This window comes from Dendrobium catenatum, unplaced genomic scaffold (assembly GCF_001605985.2).
Source record: "Dendrobium catenatum unplaced genomic scaffold, ASM160598v2 fragScaff_scaffold_1557, whole genome shotgun sequence".
Taxonomy (NCBI): domain Eukaryota; kingdom Viridiplantae; phylum Streptophyta; class Magnoliopsida; order Asparagales; family Orchidaceae; genus Dendrobium; species Dendrobium catenatum.
Window position 1 is genome coordinate 7438034 of NW_021320019.1, and position 5842 is coordinate 7443875.

Below are 5842 nucleotides of genomic sequence, written 5' to 3' on the forward strand. Positions count from 1 at the left end.
GGGGGGGGGGGGGGGGGGGGGGGGGGGGGGGGGGGGGGCTTGGTTATGGAGAAAGGGGTTAGTTTGTGAGGCAGGGGGATGAGGGGGTTTTCGGATATAAAGATGGGGTGGAGGTGTAAAATAGGGTTTGTGATTGACACTTCTGCCGTGAGGATGAGTAGGTTGATGAGTAGGTGGAGTGGGATTCTTAGGGAAGGTGGTAGGCATATGGGTGATGGATCCACAATGTGTACAAGGTATGGGCCTCTAATCATACCAAACGACAAGCACAAAGATATTACCATCAACAGAGATATAAACTTCATCGTGTAAAGGCGAGGAAGCATTCACTTGAACATAAACTCTTGCAAATGTGAGCCTTGTTTTGCCGTAGTTAGAGCATCAACTACCAGTGGAATTCCTACACAACTTGCAATTTTGGAGATCCCTTCAGACGTCCAATAGGAAAGAGGAAGGTTTTTAATCTTAATCTAGATCGGGATGTTGGGGAATTCTTCAAGAATTAGAATAAAGTCCGTAGTTCATTTTTGGAGGATGAAAGGGTTGCTTAAGAAAAACCAAGGCCGTCCCGACCACATCATTTTATAGTCCTCCATCACAGAGAACTTGAGGAGGAAGAATCCATTGTAAAGAGTTAAAAGAGATAGAGAGCCCTTAAGAGACCAGATACGTTTGATGGTGGAGAGGAGGGATTCATAATAGGGTCTGCAACCAATGGAGTAACCAACTAAGGAAACTTCGAACTGAGTTTAGGTAAAATGGGTCGTGGCATTTTCAGTAGAAAAATGAGAAAGCGAAGAGGTGAAGTTGTTAGAGATTTGGCCTTGAGTAGCCAGGAGGAGCTTCCAGTCCAAAGGCGAAGAGGAGGGTTTAGTGAATGAAGAAAGGGGAGGAAAACTTGAGGTGGACATCCTAATCGGAGTCCTCCTCAGGCCAAGAAAAGGGTGGCAAGGAGGTGTGGGAGAGCAAACCCTAGGATAGCATAGAGAGCAAACCCTTGACCGGCTCTTTTTTGAATTTCAAGCAAGGATTTTTGGACAACCTAGAGACAATTAAAATTACAAATAGAAAAGGGAAGGGCTGCTTTGAAAAAATCCCAAAGTTCTTCGGTTCCCCTTAAATGGTTAATGCCGGCTTGGTAAGTTCCCAAAAAAAAAAAAATGCCGGCTTGGGATTCGCGCCCTCGCACCTCACCTGTTTTCGTCAATTTATAATGGAAAAAAAGACGAGGGAAAGCGTAGAGAAAACCAAAAAGAAAAGAAAAAGGGGGTAATAGGGGGTCAGTTGAATCAGGAGGAAGTCGAGTCGAGCAATAGCGGAACACTGACAATCCTCGAGAAACAAAGAGGGATAGAGAGAGAAAGCGAAGCAAGAGGTTGAAAGAGGAGCGAGCGAAGCTAGGGTTTCTGCTGAGCTTACGCACTGCTAGTTGAGATGCCACCGATGATTCAAGCTGCAGCCGTTCTCGGAGCTGGCGTTGTCGGTAGAACGAAGCGCAGGGAGAGATTGCGGTCGAGAAGGTGGGGAAAATTGCATTATTTGCCTCTTTCTAGTTCTTCTTTTTGCTTTGCTCAATCTATTTACCGTTGTTCGTTTCTGGAAAATCTAATGAGCTCATTCTTTTTAAGATTCCTTCTTTTGCTTCTAGTTAAAACACTCTCTCTGACATGAGAATACATGCCTGTTTTGCTTGTGATGGTTTCATGGTGTGCATCTTCTTGGTTGAAGGCACTACATTCAATAAGGAATGCTTATTATGGAACCTGTTCATTTTGTAAAGTGGGAAGCTGTGATGGCTTGCTAGCCTCTACTGGAAAAGTAGGAATATAGGACCAACCATTTTGAGTGTTATGGTTACTGCGATGTTTTCCTGGAGATTGAATGATGGGAAGAAGTTGGTTCTCTTGTGGTTTAGACTGATGTGAGAACCATACCAGTAGCCTGTAGGTGTAGTATTTGTAGTGTAGGATGGTTGCAAGCTTTTACCTGCAAATTGTGATTTTTAGGGCATATTGCTTTTTCTGGAATTTCATTGATTGTACTGCATAAAATAGTTGAACTCAACTTTAGTTGCCATCTGATTATTTGGCAGTACGCATAGCCGCTTTAATGTTGAATGTAGATGCATTCATGCTCTTACTTGTCCATCAATATGATTTTACCTTACAATTTGAGAATTGAATGGTATATGTTGATGAATGTTGAGTAATTTTGCAGTGGGGATGTGATATACATTAACTTTTGTTGCATTGGCTGAAGGTTTTGTACTTGATTCCTCAAAACCGTCAACCCAAAACCCCACGTCGCTCGTAACTCCATCACATTCTTGATTCCTCAAAACCGAAGACCCTGCACGCTCTCTAGCCATTCAGACTTATGCTTTTGGGTAATTTTTTGAGAGTCTCCTTCATTCTACTCCTGATCCTCCATGCGAACGAGCACCAAGGGATGACGGAACCATGAGATCTTAACCAGGTCTACCTCTATCCCCCATAGCCTAGACTAAAATACTTACATTTTTGAAATTAATTCATCCTTAATCGAGAGTTCTCTTCTATGTGATAAGAGGGGTAGTTAATTATGGGGGCTTGAACTTATAGGAAGTAGGAACCCAGAATTAAACAAATCTCGATGCAATCATCAGGGCAAATATGATTAATTAAAATTCAATCTCCCTCAAGAAAAGATGAAACCTTAAGCCGAAAAGATGAAACCTTAAGCCTAAGAAGCAGGATTTGTTTATGTGTGTGTGTGTGTGGGCCTAAGTTCACATGACATTCATTTAGTGGTAATACATCATTTATTTTAATTCCAGTTGAAAGTATATAATATCCTACCCTAGATATATGTGTTGCCTAAGATTAGAATACATACAATTAGTGGTAGTACATCTTATGCGACCTTATATAAGTATTGCTTATTTATGGTATTGTTTTACAACTCTAAATTGTTGTTGTCTTTCCTAATCCACCCTGAAGCATATGGCTTTGAGTGAGGAGTGATGTCTAGCATAATTTTAAAATCTTTCCTCTAGAATTAAGGTTCTTCCCACTTCTTAATTTTATAATCACTAATCCTGCTGCATTTTACGTGAATGTTTGGCTTGAAATGTTCTTCTCTTTCTTGGCTTTTATTATAGGCCATCATTGTTAGAAGTTCTTTGCAATTGTCATGTTTGTCTTCTTCAATTTAATAACCTTCTTATTTGGCATCTTCCTCCTCCAATCTTTGTTTGTATTGCCCTTATTTTTCTATAGGTGTAGTAAGATCTTTGGCTCACATTTTCTTTCTTCTCCTCTGTTTGCTTATTATTTTGTTGAGCAAGCTCTTGTTTTTATTTTTTGTAATTAGCCTATGCTTTACCTCAATAGCTATGGATTTAGAGCTTGCTTCTGAGATGCTTCCAACATAGGATACCCATAGTCCATTCCTGAGTCATTTAAGATTGCTACAAATTTTGTGGAAATGGACCCTTCTTCCAAGGAGATCTCATGGGCAATTGCTTGGCTTTGAAACTTGATGGTATATGTTTGCACAATCTGCTATTCTCCTTATCTTAGTGTATTCCATCACATTCATTCCCTATATTTGTGGCTATTTGAATAGATTTGATCTCAAGAATTTTATAAACATTAAATGTCATTTTTTATAAATCATAGTTTTGAACTCTTTAGTCTACCATATCAGTACATGTTTGGACATTTTAAATCAATTAAATGAAATTTTACATCTATGACTATTTATATATAAAAAGTAGATATTTAACAACTCTATCATGGTATTCAATTTTCTTGATTTTTATAATTGATAAAGGGTAAAATATTCCTCTAATTTTTGGTGCAATTATCCTCTAAGAGCCATTTGTTTATGTGGTTGGTGACTAGGCTTTCAAGTTTATTTAATTTACTTCAAATTACTCATTAGTTCTTCATGCAAGGTTCTTGATGTAGGAAAGAAGATTGGTCTTAATGCTAATTTGATAATGGTCACTTGATGGATATCTCGATACTTTGATTTGTTACCTCTTTCTCATTGAATTTGCTTTTGGAATCAAAGCGTGCTTTGATGAAAGAAGCTTCCAAAAGAAATTGAGAGGAAGTATTGAGTGCGTTGCATTGATTAAAAAGGAGTATGAGGCATACACCTTGAATAGTGCCTCTCCATGAGGTGCCCAAAAATTACCTTGAGGATTATGCCTTAATGATTTGGGTGAGGCTAATGCCTTTTTTATTGAAGGGCATGCCTTGAGGAATTTGAGGCAGGTGCCTCAATTATTTTTGTTCTCATTTAAATATATATTTTAAAATTTAAATATTTCTTAAAATGTTTTTCAATATATTACTTATTAACTTTTTCATGTTCTTAATATGATTTTTTGGTTTTTACTAAATGTACATTTTTTTGTTCTTTTTAAATAGATCTTTACCTTTTTAAATGATTATTTATTTATTTTTCTTAGTTTTATTTAAAAATTTTGTTTTCATTTTTTCCTAATATTTTGTAGTCTTTTTAACAAGTTTTTTATATTATTATATTTTGGGATTATAATAATGGTTGTTGGTGCTGGAAGATTGGTTTATGGAATTTAAGATTGAGATTTGCTTATTTTTTATTTTGTTGATGAGATTTTATGGTCTGTGATGATGAACTAAGTTAATTTATTGATAGTTTATGGCATTTTATAAATTATTTTTAATTTTATGAGTTTTTGAAATTGTTCATTTGAGGTTTATGCATCGATTTTTCTTGAGGCTTATTCCTTACACTCTGGCTTTTAAACCTTGGTGCGTTGTGATTTCATGTTACGTAGAGAAAGGAGCCCTAGTGGCAACAATTTTTCTCCTCTCTGATACTCAAAAGAGCATAAAGGAGCTTTTCTATAGTAAGCTTCTCTTGGAGTTTGGTGTTGAAGCTGTGACCATTCAATTCAAGCGGATTGCTTTGAATTAATTATATATTCTTAAATTTTTTAGTATTTGTTTATGTACTTGGAAGTCACTTTCATTGCTTTGATTAATTGATCCTGAGTAACTCCTTTTCCAAGTTTGTCAATATAGTTTAGTCAGAATAGAACCTTGATTTTTTTACCTGATCTAATTATTGATCCGAACTCATCAGAATTCTAAAATTGATACGTAGTCGTCTTTGGTCAACAGCCAATTGATGTACCTATCGGATTAAAATATTTTGCTTATGCTATGCACAACATGATGTGAAACGTAAATGCCATATACTTGCCTAGGTGGCAAGATTAATTAAAGCCCAAATCAATTTGGGGAGAGAATGGAAATCTGAATTTGAATTGTCATTAATTGTGAGCCTCTCCTAATTAAAAAATTTCTTTAGTCCAAGGAGGAAGAGAGGGGGAGGTGGGGGTTGGTGGGCGTCGGCCTAAGGGATGGCCGGCAGGTGAATTTCTGGACGGGCCAACAGGGCCGGCGGCAAGGAGAACTTGGGGAGGAAAAGCCCGAGCTTGGTAGAGGATGAGAAGTTTGGGAAATCTTGGAATTTCTAACCTCACGCTCTTAAACTTCAAGATCTCAAAGGAGATTGTAGGGATGTCGGAACTCACACAGAGATCCACGAAACTCTCCTGAAGAACTCACAAAGAGATCTTGAGAATCTCGGAACTCACAAAGAGATCCGCGAAACTCTCCTCAAGAACTCACAAAGAGATATTGAGAATCTCGGAACTCACAAAGAGATCCACGAAACTCTCCTCAAGAACTCACAAAGAGATCTTGGGAAAGTCAGAACTCACAAAGAGATCCTTCTGAACTCACTAAGAGATCAACACGAAAATAAAATTTTGCATTATCAATAATCCATCCTCCAAATACAA

The 5842-nt window shown here is 37.6% G+C and overlaps 1 long non-coding RNA gene across 1 annotated transcript in view; it reads left to right on the forward strand.

Annotated features, from left to right (window-relative positions):
• Positions 1-1183: 1183 nt before the first annotated feature.
• Positions 1184-5842, forward strand: part of LOC110112976 — a 13688-nt gene continuing 9029 nt past the window's right edge. Inside the window, exon 1 of the long non-coding RNA XR_002305104.2 lies at positions 1184-1520. This is a non-coding gene — a long non-coding RNA (uncharacterized LOC110112976). The remainder of the gene's footprint in view (positions 1521-5842) is intronic.